Source organism: Cydia fagiglandana, chromosome 4 (genome assembly GCF_963556715.1).
Source record: "Cydia fagiglandana chromosome 4, ilCydFagi1.1, whole genome shotgun sequence".
NCBI lineage: Eukaryota > Metazoa > Arthropoda > Insecta > Lepidoptera > Tortricidae > Cydia > Cydia fagiglandana.
The window spans coordinates 6,003,441-6,021,057 of NC_085935.1; positions in this window are offsets into that span (position 1 = coordinate 6,003,441).

Consider the following 17,617-nt stretch of genomic DNA (forward strand, 5'->3'; position numbering starts at 1 on the left):
GCGCTCGAGGTGACAAACTTGGATTATTCATTGGGCCAACATCATAAACAAGCCTGCAAAAAATCAGAACTACACCAGATTTGACGCAAACGCAAAATGTATAATTTTACTGTATTATCTAGTGACTAAAACAAATAAGGCATAGACATAGACAAACTTTATTTTTAACATCACAATGTTTTTCCTTTATTTCGTCATCACAGGTAACAGTTAGGGCTTGTGCACAAATCACGCGAGGTGTTTTCGGCTACTTTTGACCCCCCTCCCCCTTGGTGATATTTGGTGACAGTTAATACATTATTTTACAAAAGGTCATTAAACATTTTCTATGTCTAAGAAAAGATAATGGTCATTGTCGCTGTGATTTGTCACGTCGTCCCGTTGGTCCCTACAGTTCATTCTGGCTTTTAACGTCTCAAGTCTATACCCGAACAAAACAGTAGGTATCTTTTTGCACCAAGTACTAGGTATATTGGACATGGCGTTCTATATTATGTTATCTTGTACCTAATGTCTCATTCTCAGAGAGAGAAAAAATAAATGTATTGCCGTATTCGAACTTCAAGATATTCACAAGTGACGACACGTACTAGATCCATTCTAGATACGTTATAGTTTAGATATCAACTAGTTTTCTTTTGCAGCGCAATTCGGGCAACCAATGTCACTTTTACGTTAGATAGAGTAAGATATCTATTAGATGTGAATTAGATCTCTAAGTCATATCCTGTGGAAATCGTTCAAGAGTATCGTGAATCGCGCAAATGTCAAATTTGACAGGTTAGATCTTAAACAATTAAACATATCGTTATCGTATCTTGGTGATGTCTAATAGATGTCTATTTCCGAATCGGGCCCGTAATGTTATTTTTAACATACGGTAGGTAATTATGTAAGTAACAGTCGTGTTTCTAACTTTATTTTAGCTTTCCTCGCACACTGTTAAACCTTTCAACGAAAATCAAGACGCATTACCATTAGTCGCATTTGCATTCAACTGATTGTGTTTGTTTTCCACTTTGGCTGATGTATGGCCGCATAAATAACTCTGGCCCGCGGCCCTTTCCAATTACAGGGCCGTTTCTGCGTCGATGTGTAAATACAGGTAAATCATGTACTAATAATACGTAGGAAGATATGGGTTTTGCACGTTTTTTTTGAGATTAGCTGATTTGTTGCTTTGTTTGAACAGTTGTGCATATAATTTGTAAGTGATACAAGTAGGTACTTATCTACCGTAGTAGGTAGAGTCTTCCTACTTGCCAAATTTCTGATAGTTTGAGTACAAACTGTTTCAATTGCTACGATTCTAACAAGATACTTTTAGTTACATTATTTGTTTACATGTTTTTAATTACACAAACTGGTCTACCGCGATATAATTTCATTGTTTTTACCGGAAAGACTTTCCGTGACCACAGCTTGTGCAACTCAGCTGAACCGTCAGAATTTAGGGTAAAAACAATGAAATTATACCGCGGTAGACCCGTTTGTGTAATTTAATATGTGTACAAAACGCAAGAGTTTAAAGTGTTAAGTATGTTTACATGTTGTTTAAATATATAGACCATAATGTATCACGGTGTCTTTACTATCGGAACGGAGTTTATATAATCACAATAAAATTTAACATTTAGGAATACGCCCAAAGGGCATGGTTATACGTATCTGAACTGTTTCCCTAATACCTACATCTACATACTACAATAAAATACAGTTCGATAAGCCGATCCACTACAATCTGACATTGTAGTAGATATTGAACGGAAATGTATATCTGTACAAATACCTATACAAATAGATCTGAGCCTTTTCACCCCGCTCGCTCATATTTTGGAATCATTGCGTCTTCCTACTTACATACTTATCTCCATTTTCCACTTAAGACTGCCACATTATTATCAGTATTATCACTCAATTGATAGCAACAACTAAAGGCCCTTAAATATTAATTCCGCTCACCAGAATCAAGATTAGTCATAGTCATACTCACCTCTTCGTAAATCAAAGCATGATCATAATTATTCAATATCATCGCTTTAAATCAGCCGTGTCGATGCAAATGAGTCCTAGAGGCGACACTATCTAATTCAATTGTCAAGCCCACGTGGTATAATGTCGACAACGGAGTCGGTCGCCCCATGCTGCGCGTGCGCCGCGTGGCGTTGGTAGGTGACAACTTGAGTGTCAATACTGGGGATTTAAAAATAAATTACCGAATAGACAGTTGAATTAAGCAGGATGTTTAAATGTGTGACAAGTCATGACACTTATCTATATCTACCTACACGAGTACGGATAGTCTGACCGTATTTACTGATAGAGCGTGTTCGGAAAGAGAAAAGTCGACGACTCTTCTCTTTCTGCACCGACTCTACCTATGCCGTCGGAAAGTTTATAAAATTCCGAAATTTCCACATTGAAAATTTTCGTAAACTTCTCATACTTTTGAATGGGGATCGAATTTTCTGTTTCCAAAATGTTAAAGCTTCCTTAATTTAATTTCCTATGAAATGTTCCTGAAATTTCCGTTAACTTTCACATATTAATTGAAACTTTCTGCAACTTGCACATCTGTAGTCTGTAGTCGTATTTGTCTAGAGTACGTGGTAGCTGATAGCATGATGTTGATTATGATAGTTTCTCCTTATTTGAATCGCTTGATGTTAAAAGGTGGCACTTATTTTATCACGCGGATAAAGCCATCTAAAATACGCCTGCAGGTCTCAAACAAGCCGTTCTCCTGAGCCTTTTTTCCGGTTGCATTCTGGATTTTCGATCGACTCTTTTTCTTCTTCTTCTTCAGCGAGTATGCGCCCACTGTTGGGCATACGCCTCTCCAAATCTCCTCCAAGCAGCCCGATTTGCTGCTTCTCTCTTCCAGAGTGGGCCTGCAATCTTTTGAAAATCATCCTCCCATCTTGTTGGAGGTCTGTGATCTGGTCTTTTTGAACGAGGCCTCCATGCTAGGACTTGCTTGCTCCATCTCCTATCCTCTCTGCGACATATGTGCCCGGACAAGGCCCATTTCAGAGTAGCAATCCGTCATCTGCACCGTTCGCTGTAGAAAAGTGTGTGTGTGTGTGTTTCGTGTGTTTCGCTGTGTGTGTGTGTGTGTGTGTGTGTGTGTGTGTGTGTGTGTGTGTGTGTGTGTGTGTGTGTGTGTGTGTGTGTGTGTGTGTGTGTGTGTGTGAAGCCGTGCGTCAGGTAATTAGAGATGGGTAGTGAGTAAATACTCACGGGTAAATACCGAGTAAATACTCAGTATTTACTCAATATACCCGTATTTACTCGTTTATACCCAAATTGGTGGGTATAAACTATTTAGAGTGCTGAAAGGGGCATATAAATTTGAAATATAGGTGTATTTTGTAAGCCGCTACTGGATTGAGTACTCAAAATTGTAAGAAATGTATTTTTAAGAGGGGCACTCCATACATGTAACTAATTGTCACAAAAAAAAATCTCAGAAACCACCAACATGTTGCACATCATTAAATGGGTCTTTAAAAATAACTGGAATGTTTCTAAGAACATTTTTGGATAAGTTAAATATTTTTGGAAAAAAAACATTTCGAAAGGCCAAAATAATGTTTATCTCTCTATAACTTTAGAACCAAAGTTCAGAAAAAATATGAAAACATATTGGGAGATTAGCCGTATAATAAAGTACAAAAAACAATATTTTGAACATCCTCGGCTGAGCCATTTTTGAGTTTTCTTTAAAAAACCCTTAATAAAAGGTCGTAAGTGCCGCGTAAACACGCACTTTTGCGCGACATGCACTTATCTAGAACATCGGTAGAATTTAAGTTCTCATATTTTTAAAGTATATACCTTCTTATTTAAAACAAAATTGTTAACAAAATTTGCCTCTCACTAATAATTACATTTTTTTCCTAAATTAAGCGTCCTCTATGCTTTTTATTTTATAGATATTGTTAATACACGTTAGCACTCTTCAATAAAAGACAATTTTGTTCTTAAATCTCACTTTTTGAATAATTTATAAGCAATCGTTTTTACCCACCTAAATGAGTAAATACGGGTATTTATCGGGTGCTTTGAGTAAATACCGAGTAAATACTCAGTATTTACTCACCCCTACCCATCTCTAGCAGGTTCGATCGACTATCTACTTCATCAGAACCTGACGGACGGTTTTATCCACAGCGAAAGGTGCAGATGACGATGAGACGATATTATATATTTGGTTTTGAAAATACCAACAAATGACTTAATCAATATCATTCGAGCTAAAGTCTAATATACAGCTGTCGTACAAAAGCAACAAAGTCATATTTATAACATTACAACTAGATCCCTATTTATATGGCAAGGAAATTCCTTTATTTACGTCTCTCGTGGTGCCTCTATCCAGGGTGTCATAATGCGACAAAACAGCCTCAAATTATGCGACAGCTCGCACGCGCGTGGCTGCCTATCGCACGCATCTATTGAAACGTTAATGCTTACAATTTATTCACACTTTGCTGGTATACATTTACAAATGTTACTATTGTTGTAAAGTATACGATTTGCAGTGTTATTTTTGATTATATCTTTAAGATGGGGAAGGTAGAATTTTGAACTAAAACTTTTTACAACGACTTGAACGAGTTAATATGTGTTAGATATGTATAGTAGTGTACCCTATGATGGGCGTGGAACCAGTAATGGGACAAAAAACCACAAATCCTGTAAAATAAGTGTCTAAAAGTAGTTTATAAACACTGCCTGTATATTATCATAAATAAGAGTCCTAGAGCTGTTTCAGTTTGAATTTTTATTAAATTTGGTTGTTTTTTAAGAAATTGGCGTCAACCCAAAAGTTGTCGTGTCACTGAAAAAAAATACCACTACGAATTCTTAACAACTTCGCTAAGAGAGGTGAGTTAATTTATTAAATTTTAATTAATTAATACTTGATGAAAACTAAAATGTGTTTTGTTAATTGCATTTACCATGAGATAAGGTATTCAACATACTATGTTGTGAGTCCACAGATGTAAAAAAATAGTGGTATTTGGCCCAATCCCATTATAGGAGCTGTAAAACTGCATACCTCCTATAATGGGAAATTTACATAATGATGCTTGCCATGCCATCATTTCATGTTTAAACAATACAGAAGTAAAATGTAGTTACGAAATATGTCAATCAGGAGGTATGCTCGGACTTCGGATAAATGAATATCGTTTTTTAGTGTGGGTCAAATCTTGGTAGCCGAGTTTGAGCCACTTTCCCGTTTTCCGATTGAGTTGAAATTTTGTATTCGTAATTAAATATGCAAATCGGATGATAATGCAATATTATGATAACATGGACCAGATCTGATGACCTATTTCAATATTTTATACTGATAGAGTAGTGTCCATTACCGGGGGGCCCATTACTGGAGCTTTGGTGTCCATGACTGGAGAAAAATAGCATAGTTTTAATTTGTTAAGTATGTGGAAACTCATTGCAGTATCTTTGATACAACACGCCTGAAACATGAAAGACGGGTAGGACTTTCATCTTTCAATACGCTAAGCAGTAGACCATTCACATGTATTAGGGAAATATCACAAATACTCCAAATTCCCTCTTAAATGTCCCATGACTGGTGCTGTTACTATACCTATGTACAATATTGTCTACTTATAGATAACCAACAATACCAACATATATCTATCTGTTAGGTATCAATTTTTAGAGCACCGTACAAAACTTTGTTCACGGTGCTCTTATGGGATCACTTCGGTCTTGCAAATCGGTTAAATGCGTTTTTCTCAAAGACCGTTTGATGTAGGTACCTGAAATTTGGAATAGTTATGGCAAGTACCATCACTAACACTGTGAATAAATCGAAACTGCTTATTTCTGATTTTAGGGGGAAATTTAGGGGTTAAGAGGGGTAGGCTGAATTTTATTTTCAATTGTAAGAATCGTGTGAGGTACCATTAGAAAGCTTGCAAAAAATTTAGTCGATGGACTGATTTTGACTTCATTTTAGAATGCAATAGTTTCGATAAAAAAAGCATTTAAAGTTGCAAGTTTTCATACAAAAATTTTCACCTCTGTCCTGGCGATTTTCGGGAAAACTATAGCTAACAGGCAGCTGACCAGTCAATAACCAACTAAAACGAGTATGGAGACGGCGGGAAAATTATCAGGTTAACTCTAACTTTATTAGTTTTTAAACTGCAGCCTGATCTTTGGTTGCCTAGGGCTAGCTAACTGATGCTTACACTGGTCATTCATATTAAGAAGTAATTTAGTAAGAAAGATCCTTACTTAAAACTTTGACATTGAAATTTATGACTTATGTCTTTGATACAAAGTTTAATTCTACTTACTTACTTTTGTGAGATATTTCATTTTTTTCTGAATAGCCTACTATAAGTATGAGAGAGTAAAAGATCTGCAAAATGCAACCTTATTGTAAAGCAAATAAGTTTAAATTTCGAACGGGCTTTCCAACCAATGGACTAACGCAGTGTGCTCAGTAAGAATCATAATTATAGTTGGTCAAGCAGACCTTGTCAGTAGAAAAAGGCGGCAAATTTGAAAAATGTAGGCGAGAAGGGATATCGTCTCATAGAAAATTTGAATTTCGCGCCTTTTTCTACTGACAAGATTTGCTTGACCGTCTATATTTATTATTGGAGTTTATCAGTTCAAATTTAAATTAAGAATTCCGTTCTTCACTGTCGTCGTGTTTTTTTTCACATTAGAGCACACAGAGTTAGTAAAGCGATAGAATAGAGATAATAAAGTCATTCAATATTTATTAACAGCTATGGCGTCATCTACCTATAGATTTTACTGAGAGTGTCTGATTCGTCGAAACAGTACCTATTCCTTTTCATTAAGTACCATTACATTTATGTATTTATTGTATAAAGTATGTATATTTTTGAACCGATCGGTGAGAGCAGCAACTAGATACTGTTCTGTTACGAAAAAAAAATTAAAATTCACAATTCACAGTTTTTGGAAACAAAGGTAAAGTTGACGAAATATAAAGTAAGCCGATCTTGATCAAATTTGTTTGAGTGACAAAAATGTCAGTTAAGATTTGGTACTCATGAATTCCAGTTCTACTAAAATATTTTTGCTTTTAAAAACTGATGTACAATAAGTCCAAAATTGTCCGGTAAGTTAGGTTTATATTCAAATTATACGCAATTCTTTGTAGCAACTCCGCCAAGTGGACGGAAACAGGTACTGGACGGCAACCTGACGCAGTTACCCTACTTGTACTAAAACTTAGACATTTATTATTAGGTACTTATTTCTGTGACTTATATATGAAACATGAGCAAATTGATTAATACTTTACGTTAATTATATTTTGAGTCAGAAACAAGCCTAACGTCAAAAACCAAGAAATGCCGAATCACAGACTTAATTGTAATATTATTCCTTTTTGAGTCGTGCCTGCCCAGTTTACAAGTTTAAAATGCAACAATTGCGACTATATCAAAGATTATGATGTTGTATGTATACCCAGTATTTTTGACGGATTTAGTTTTTCATGCTCGAAGTTGCCTGTCAACTCTGACGTATATTAAATTGTCAACTATTTTGGTGTTTGAAAGAATCAATAATTGGCAAAGTGCCGTGGCAGAAAAAGCCATTCTCACAAAAAAGAATCAATAATAATGAAAATGTTCAGACAAGTGGAAGAATATCATACTTCAATATGTTATGGATGCTAGTAAGATGTAAAAACAACAGTTTAGCGGAATGTCAGTTTACGAAATGGTTTGTACAAATTACAGAGAAATTCATAATAATTTGTTTCTACTAGAAATGTGCCTTCACCAAACGTTTTAGATAAACGGTATTAGGCCTATATTATATAAACGTTCTTGATTTCGGTTGGCCGAAATGGGACTTCCTCTTTTCACCTCCAAGATGAGGTTGATTGTTAGTGTTAGAAAGCTGAAATTTGGTATGGATATACAATCAACCCGACAAGGTGGTAAATAAAATCTTTAATCTCTCAAAAATATATCTAAGGTAGAAGCTTTGTAACTTCTACATTACCTATACTAGCCCAGAGGACTTTAATAAAAGTCCAAACTCCAAGGTCCCAGAGCTCCCAGACATTACCTTCTTATTTCCTAGTCAATAAAATGTAGGTACTTATGGGATAATTTAGTATTAGTATCCAAACTTAAAACCACCTAGGGATGTGTCGTACGGTGCTCTGAACACCGTAGTCTTGACTTCGTGCTTGGCCAATTATTTTTAAATAATATGGCGCTACTTGAATTCAGTATATTTTTATACCGTGTTGACCAGGCACTCTCTTATACACCTCATTAGGATTTCGGTACCCATCCACAAGCCGTTTCACCCTCTCCACTATCCAAAATTAAGGGCGCTAAAAAGCTTCCAATTTTCCGCTCGATTTGCGCCCAAAGTTCCACATCCTCTATTAAAGTTCCTTTCAGAAGCAACATAAATAAAACCTTATTAATAAGGAAATAAGACCGCAAATAAGCGTTTTTTTAATCTATATAACCATAAACTAGCTCGTCATGCGGCGTATAGCCAATTAAAATAAAGCGAATGAGTCCATGCCTCGTAAAGGCCCCATTCTGTAAGTAATTAATTAGTAGTAAACAAGGGCGATGATTCTACGAAAAGCAAATAATAATCGTAGAAAGCTTAGTCGGCGTAAAATTAACAATGCCACCTGATTTTCTACTTTTTTGTGGCGTCGAAATTAATCGGGCGTCAATTTCATTGGACAAAGTGTAACGTAGTACATTTTTCTAAATTTGAAATAAATATTTTGGGTCGATTGAAAATTAAAAGAAAAATACCTCTTCTTATTTCAACGTTTTTAACGGTGTCCAAAACAAACCTCATTGATTGCATTTCTATGCATAATCTGTTGCATTCAGATGCATCTCTCGATGCTTATCTGTTGTCGGGGTTGTCATATGACTAAAATTAATTAAAACTTGAGATATTTATGTTGTCACTCCAGGAAAACTTTGTATGAAGTAGGTAGGATTTATAAGATAAAAAACAATTTTGATTTAAAACAAAACATAGAAATTACAGACTTACAAAGTGGCTCGGGAATGAAACAATATTAGATTAAATGGTAAAAATATATTTCTTAGGCTCAGGAGTGATATTGTCTAAATAATTCAGACAGAATTTTCGTGGGATTTGTGTCTTCAAGGGACTGCCACCCTACCTTAGGGCTCTCAGGGACTCCATATTGGAGATCATTCGAGAATGATAGGCACATTTGATTTGGGAACCCCTCTGGGGACACTCGCTCGCAAGAGCCCAATTTGTGGGAAGACCACAATTTCGGCATGGTGGTCTGAAAGATGGAAACGGCTTGAGTCCTTCGGAAGCTCCACTGAGTGAGTAGAAATTAAATTTCGTGGTGATCGACTCCACAATGGCGCGAAACGTTGTGGGTTTGTTCTTAACCAAATTTTGGTTCTTTGCAGAGAGACTCCTGCTCGAGGGAAGGGAGCGCTCCGCCAGAAGGCTTAGCAGCTACCAGTGCGGTGAGCCAAATTTCCAATGGTTTCATCTCTTTTCTAGCGGCCATAAAGGGCGTAGGCTAATATAACCTTTTCTCGGTTTTCAGGAGCCGGGATTTACTGATTTATTCATTCATTTATTTCATTCGTTGAGTAATTTATCTCAAAAGCTTCAAAAATCCTGGAAGTCAATTTAGTTTTGGAGACCTCCTGGAGCGAAGAATTTAAACACGCCATCTGCCTCTGCCACGTCATTTTGGTACCACGTGCGCGGCCCCTGAGCTCTACGTCTCCGCTCAGCATCTAGCTTCACCGGGGAAAGCAGCCTGTCACCCCGCTGCATCTGAGGAACGTTTAAATTCTGAGGTCGGTCCTTTCCATGATTTAATTTAGTAGGGCATCAGCGCCAGCTGCAAAGTTTAGAGTAAATTTAGAATTTTGAGCAACCACTAAAGTAAGATAAAGACATTTGAAAATCCTGGTACATAGTATTTAGTATAAAAATAAATTAGTTCTTAAAATAAGTAGAATTCTGTGTGAAGCTTTATTCTGGACCTGTTAAGCGGCCCAGCTTTCCACTGAGCTAAGTTCTAAAATTAGGTGTCGTCAAATCAAGTTAAAGGTTCATACAGATTCGCAGGTTAGGATTAAATCACTAACTTACCACTGGCAAGATCTTAGGATTAATAAAGTTTCTATAATATAATTTGTGTTCGCTTTTTCATCTCCCAAATTAGGTTCCTCTAGCAAGCAATTTTAGACACCACATTTTTACTAAGTATTTAATTTCATTTTTTTGTGCTAACGTGCTATAGCTTTCTTTGAACAAGCCGGAGCTTTGCAATTTATTTAACCCCTTTAAAATAGCACGTTTCAAAAGGAAGCCGTTGTTTCCTTTCTTTTGTTGATCTACGAAATTACATTAGATTGATTGTTTAACTGGAGTTTCGGTAAATAGAATGGGCGCGACGAAATGTAATGTAGGTTCCTGTATTTTTTGGCTACCTTCCTAAATACAATGTAACGGTCAATGTGGTGAAGACCAGCATATAAAATGTATTGCTCGAAAGACCGTCATAGGGTAAGTACTCTCGTATTTCTAGGTATTGGACACAATACCTACGTAGCATCTCGTTCAGCTTAAGCACAGTCAAAAAGGAAGGCTTCACACTCCTGCTCTACCGATCTTAAGTAGATAAATGGAGCATACCTACTTCACGTTGTACATAGACGGTCGACTCCACATAATTGAAAATATCTACTTAGTTATATGTTATGTCACACTATGTTAGATACAAGAAGTCAGCATTAAAAAGTAGGTACCTACCTACCAGTTTCCAATAGATGTAACAATTAGACAGAAGCAAAAATTTGAAAGCGAACTGTACCTAGTGATATATCACTATTTGGAAAATTATTAAATTCGCATATATTATGTAGGTGCTCATACTTTTGGTGCGTTGTTTTATCCCGTACGGATTGTTTCTAGTCTATAAGTTTGGTCTTTATTTTCATGAGCCCATTTTTTTTTAATTAGGTTGGTACCTACTGTTTCCGAGCCCCCGGGCCTGCGGTAGATTTTTTTTTCATTTAGTTATTTAATTTACCCAACCTTCAACTGTCCCAAGCTTACTAATTACTATCATAGCGCACCCAAGTTCCAAATTATTCAATTATAAAATGTGCCTAGTCACAAAGTCGCCGGAAACAGATTGATGCCAGAACTGACCCAGGGCGTGGCGCCAACTTGCGAATCATGGCGTAGGGATTACACGCACCGCGCCAGCCTTTTACAACCTTTATTTTTACGGTATAACTAACTTATTATCCTAATTGAAACTACCACGACCCATAGTGTCTCCACCGTTTCCGAAATTTATGTAAGGAAAGATATAGCGTTGTTTTGGGTTGTCAAATTAGAACCTAAATCTGTTTATAGCCTACTAGGTACCTAAATTTAGATTACCTACCTTTAACTACACAGTGCGACAGCGCCAGGCAGGAAAGCATATTTTACCTGTCACTAAAGTAACTAAGTACAATAAGTTAGGTATTTACCTACAGATGTAGTGTATAATTATTTTCCTTTGTATTTTCACGGAAACGTACGGTGAACTTGTCTTGCTATTTCAGTCAGTTTAACTACAAATTTATGTACGTACTGAAGTTGACTGAAATAACATGAAAATACGAAAATTTTCCGAGAAAATACGAAGGAAAACCATTACACACTACATCTGTACTATTATTATGGGGCGCAAGTTTTTCTTGAACTATTAGCGACATCTGTTGATATTTTGTTTTGCGAGTCTACGTAACATCCTTGGCATATTTAAATTGGCCTGGTAACAAACTGGCCAAAGATTGATCCTAACCTGGCTTGATGCGTGTGACAAGGAACACGTTGGTTACGTAACAGTAAAGAAATCTCAATGGCATGAAAATTCGATCTAACAAAAGCTTACAATTTTGCCTTGAGCGATTATTCCTCACCACGTGGTTCGCAATGCCAATGTCAGTGTTTTTTGATTAAGCGTGGTTTTGACGAATCTCTAGAAGCCCGATTTAGACCTATTAGTTAGATAATTGAAACGAAGTTAACATGTGTGAGAGTAATCGAATAGCTACTTAACAGTGGCACAGAGGAGCCAGGGCGTGGCTCCTGCTCGGGCCCCGCCCGCCGCAATCACCGACATAATACCGTATGACCGTGCAACTTTTTAATAAATAGCTTTTTCGGTAATTGTTTGTTTTGGGTTCGGTTTGTGTGGTGTTGTGCTGGTTCATTGCATGGGTTCCGGTAGGAATAGATAGGGTCATTCTTGCCACGACTCTATTCATAGGTACATTTTGTATGAAAATACATAGGTAGTCGCCATATCGGAGCGGCCAAGGTGCTCACAAATATCTGAGCACGCCTCTATTGTCAAGGCGTTAGTGCTTGTTCAGATATTGTGAACACCTTGGCCGCTCCGATATATCTGATGGCGACTGTACATGCTGCCCTCCTAAGCTACAAGACCGTATTTTCATTAAAAACTTAATGCAAATACTGCTTTTTAGCTTAGGAGGGCAGAATGGGTAGCGCCAATTACCATTAACAAAACGGATTCTTTTACATTCTTGTATGATGTGTTCACCTCACCCCTATGAGATGTGTCTGTCTGTTTTTTTATTCAAAATTAAATAAAAAAACCATTTTATACTCTTATCAATAAGGTTGTTTTGGAGGTGAAAGTTACTTTTCAATGAATGTTTAAGAAAAGACGATGTCGAAAATGTATATACCTTTATTTTATCTACATATAAACACAGTGTACGATAGGATATTGCTACAGGCTTAACCTAAGAGACCAGTGCGTTACAATTATCTTTATACAAAACCTTCAACTTTAGTCTTTGGCACAGCATCTTTGAACGGGCAAAGACTCAACTCTACTCGTAGCATTCAGTTCGGTAAACCTTACGACTACTTTTTACAGGGTTACTATTCATTTATTTAGTGACAATCGAACATTTGTACCATACTAATAGTGTTTACAGACGGCCGCGCAACCTTTCTCGCTCTCACCTATAGCTGCGTCCTTAACGGGACGTACGGCGGACCACCTTACACACGAGTCACACGACCCAATGTACGCCGGACCGCACCAAGTCCTGTGGACCCGTCTGTGAACACTTTAAAATGTCATAGCATAGAATTTTAGAGACAGAAGAGTTTATATCCTATGCACTAGCATACCCGTTGTTTGACACCGAAAATACCTACCAAGTCCCGTTTTGCGTAATTGTCACCATCATTGGCATGGAACAAGGTTATCCCAACAACAGGTAGTAATTGAAATTGAATTCCTACTAAACTTTCAGACAAATCAGAACTAATAACAGAAAAGTAAATACAAGAGAGATCGTCAATTGTCACTAAATAAACGTTTCACATAAAAGACCAGGAAAAAAATAATTTGTGACTTATACGTTAATTTGAACAACTTCAATAAGAAACTAAACACGTAGTTGCTTACTTTGGATTTTGAATCAAAAAATGATAGTATGATACTTGCTAGCCAGTGTATCCCTGCTTGAACCTGACAGAACCACCACAACTTTAATGAGTACAAATTGAAAGGTATAATTTCTATGCCAATTCGCAACTGATATTAATTGTGCTACAACTGAAAACTTAAAACTTGTGGGGCCCTGACTGGGTAGTATGACACAATGATTAACAAATCTATTTATTCTACGCCAAGGGCGGTATAATAATTACATACATCTCACATTTTGTGGTAACACTTTATAAAATAATAGTACTTAATAATAAAAAAGAAAGCATAACCGAATAAATAAAGAATTCCATAAAATTTTCATTGCATAAAATAAACAAACATAAATACGAATAAGCAGAATAATTTTCAATTGAAGTGAATCATATAGGTAATTAAGTAATTATAAGTGAAATATAATCGATTATACAATATTGTGACCTAAGTATAGAGAATTGACTACAATTATGACGAGAGCAAAAATTTATCTTAAAATACATGTAATCTTACCTAAATATTGAGTATTACATTGTTTAGAAACTTTTTATTGAGTCATTTCGGTGGTAAACGAAAGATATGTATAGAAATCGTCAATATGCAATAGCATTTCAAGTTGACATAATTCATACAATAGTCAAAGATTTTCGCTAATAATGGATAGTTCCATTCAATAGCGAACCAGTCCATATTAAAAAAGTATAATACCGGTAATTATGTCAACTTAAAATATTGTAAAATTAGCGTAAGAACCTGATACTGTGGGTCACTATCTACTAGCAAACATGTCTTTAAAACACTTATTTGACAATTTCACTACCAACAGTAACATTATAAGAACATTTTGAGACGCTTCTATGATGAAACTTTATAACGAGATAGTGATACCCATCCCTTTCTAATTTATCTAGATGGAAAAAGGTTCTACCAGAGGGTCTTACCCGTAGGTTCTTTAAGATGAACAGATAATCAAAAACTGTCATTACAATTTGGCTCTTATTTTCCAACTAATTAGAATGATTTTTAAATGGGTCTGTATTCATCTTAGATAATTTTATACTATGGAAATCGGGTATAATTTAATAACTTATTAAGTAACAAACGCCTCCATCACAATGTTTATCAACAAATGGTATTCGAAAATATCTACTGGATTTCTAGTACATTCTATGACACTTGCACAGCCGAAATAATGGTTCAATTGTGACACTACAATGCCCATTGGTTCTTTCATATTGTCAAGTTAATATTTACATTATTTTGAACTTAAATAATATGTAGCTCTAAACCAAAATTGAGAGACATCAAGCGTTGATAATTAGCACTCTTTAGACATGTCTAAATCTAAAGTGTAACTAAAATTTGGACATTTTACTATTTTATAGTGTTGCAGGTATATGATGGTTACGCTTTTAATGTCTATCATGTGTTACTATCGCACTTACATACTTGTTACAACGTACCGACCGCCATAACAGGTGATAATAAAGCGACCATCAAATGCCCACCGCAGTTTGTGAAAAGGTATTCGTAAGAATGACCTAGATAGAGAGTTCAGCGCATTATTTACAAAAGTTAAAAATGTCAATTTATTATACTACGGTTTATGACATCATCAAATTTCATATTTACAAAATATTGAACTAAGCACGAAATAATAACAGCTGTAACAGATAAACAGAGCATCGTTTTCGATGTGACATTAAATTTTTAAGCAATTCTTGAAACACCTCTAAGACCATCCAAAATTTGACTATTTCTAACTCTAACATACATAAGGCTGGTCGTGACTTCTATCTTCACAGGGACGAAGGCGTGAGAACCTACAGCCTACTTTCCGTCCGCTTAAAAATACGGCCACTTGCATAAATTCCAGGCATTGATGTTAAAAAGCCTTATAAGCCAATATGAATTCTATTATGTATCATTTTCTGGCAAAAGAGACCAATGGTAAGTCTCTCTCCCTGGTCTTAAAACTGCAAGATTATTTTTCTGTAAAACAATGCTTGAACTTCGTGTGCAAGGAAAATTTGTGACAAATTTTCGACTAGGTTAAGAAACTTTTTATTTTAATGCAAAGTAGTCGTACTTATTAAGCAGATAGACATATGATTAACACCTCAGTACAAGTCTTAAAGGTCAATTTGGTCTCTACTTGCAATCCTATTTATTTATTATCTCTATCTCCAATACCTTAAAACGTATTGGACACACAAGGTATGGAACATTTTGATAAAATTGTGAAAAACATTTAAATCTTTTATCGAAGTTCAGGTTCAGACCAATTAAAATCTTACCGAAGTTCAAATTCGAATTGTGTTGTTGAATCAAGTAAGAAAAATACATTTTATGACATTGGGACATGGTCCACTTTTGGATGAAGTTATCTCAGATTTAAAACACAAATTATATTTTTAACAATCACTCGGTGTCGTTCGACATATAAAAAATGTCGGTTGTATTGCAACCTCATACTTTCATCTGGTAATGACCTAATGACCAATCTTTTGATTTCACCCTTTGTCGCCGTTGGTAAAACTCTCAAACAAACTCTCCGGTAAACAGGAACCAACCCACACGAAGTATCCATTCAAATTTTTACTTTATGTTTTAACATTAAGGTTCAATTTCCAAAATTTTTGTTTGTGGGGTTGGTTCCCTTTTGCAAAACTACGTCCAAATGCGAGCTGGAAGAGAACGACAGCCCAAAACTTCATGTTTAACCATACGATAGGTACAACAATATCAAAATGTTCCTAATCAATGTGCGTCACACCGGGTGTGGCCTGTAATATGAGCAAAAAATTTAACTGTAGGCTGTACTCCTCATACTGACCAACATTTGTTCAGCAACTTTTAAAAATAACTTGTGGTTTGATTTTTAATACACTTTAAAGTTTATTCTAAGACGCAATGTATTGCAAATTTTGTTATGTTTAAGGCGTGACAAGCAACGTCCATTGAACGTGGCGATGGCGTCCATTGACGATAATATTTATTTTGTATGAAAAATATGGAGTCTACTTAATACTTTATAATATTTAAAAGTTTTTGAACAAAAGTGTCACCGTTTGAGGAGTACAATCTATGTTTTAATTATTTGCTCGTGTTACAGGCCACACGCCACACCCGGTATACTAAATCGGGTACAAACGTCAATTCAACCATCGCTAGGCACTTCAAAGTCATTCAATTTCGCTACGTGCCGCATAACATGTGTAAAAAGAGGCTCGAAAAAGTCACTAGTAAATTCGTGATTTGTGCCAGGGTACAAGCACCTTAACTTGATTACGATTATTGTGCTGAGGTAAATGGTCCTTATTTCATTTTCATCACTGTATTTTTTTACTTCTAAAAAGCCGTCTACCGTTAATAAATCATATATTATTTAACGCATTGTATTTAATTTTTACAAATAGACACAAGGAAAATCTGGACCGTAGAATATTTCAAATTATGTACTCGGAAAATAGCGAGATTGTAACTAGGTCAAAATGCTTTTCGTTTTCTTTATTTTTTATCCTAAAAAATGTAACGGAATGGAACTTTCTGTGTGGGGTGAAATTTACTTTTTACCTTTTCTCAAGAGAATTATAATCTACGGCTAGAAATACATGCACTCAACTTTTTTATTTTTTTGATAAAAGAAAAAATAGAATCGTTATGTTATATGTGAGAGAGGGGTCAGAAATAAGACAACGTAAAGAATTTTGACCTAACTACGGTATAAAATATAATAATTCAAACCACATCAATTGATCGATTCGTTTCATTGTGACGATTGACGTAGAAGTTAGTACAAAACCAAGTATTCTAAATACCGAATCATTAATTATTTAAGAACTATTTACCCCAACAGTACATAACAGCCTACTTGAAAAATCGTCTAGATAACAATCCTAGGTTTATCCTAGATCTTGTAACGTTGATTTTTTCTATTAAACAAATCATGATAGTCATATACTGATTCGGTTAAATTATGTTCTAATGTATGGGCAAGAAAAACAAATTATAGCCAGCATTTAAAGAATGTAGTATGATACCTTTGGGTATGGTGCTTTACGCACACTA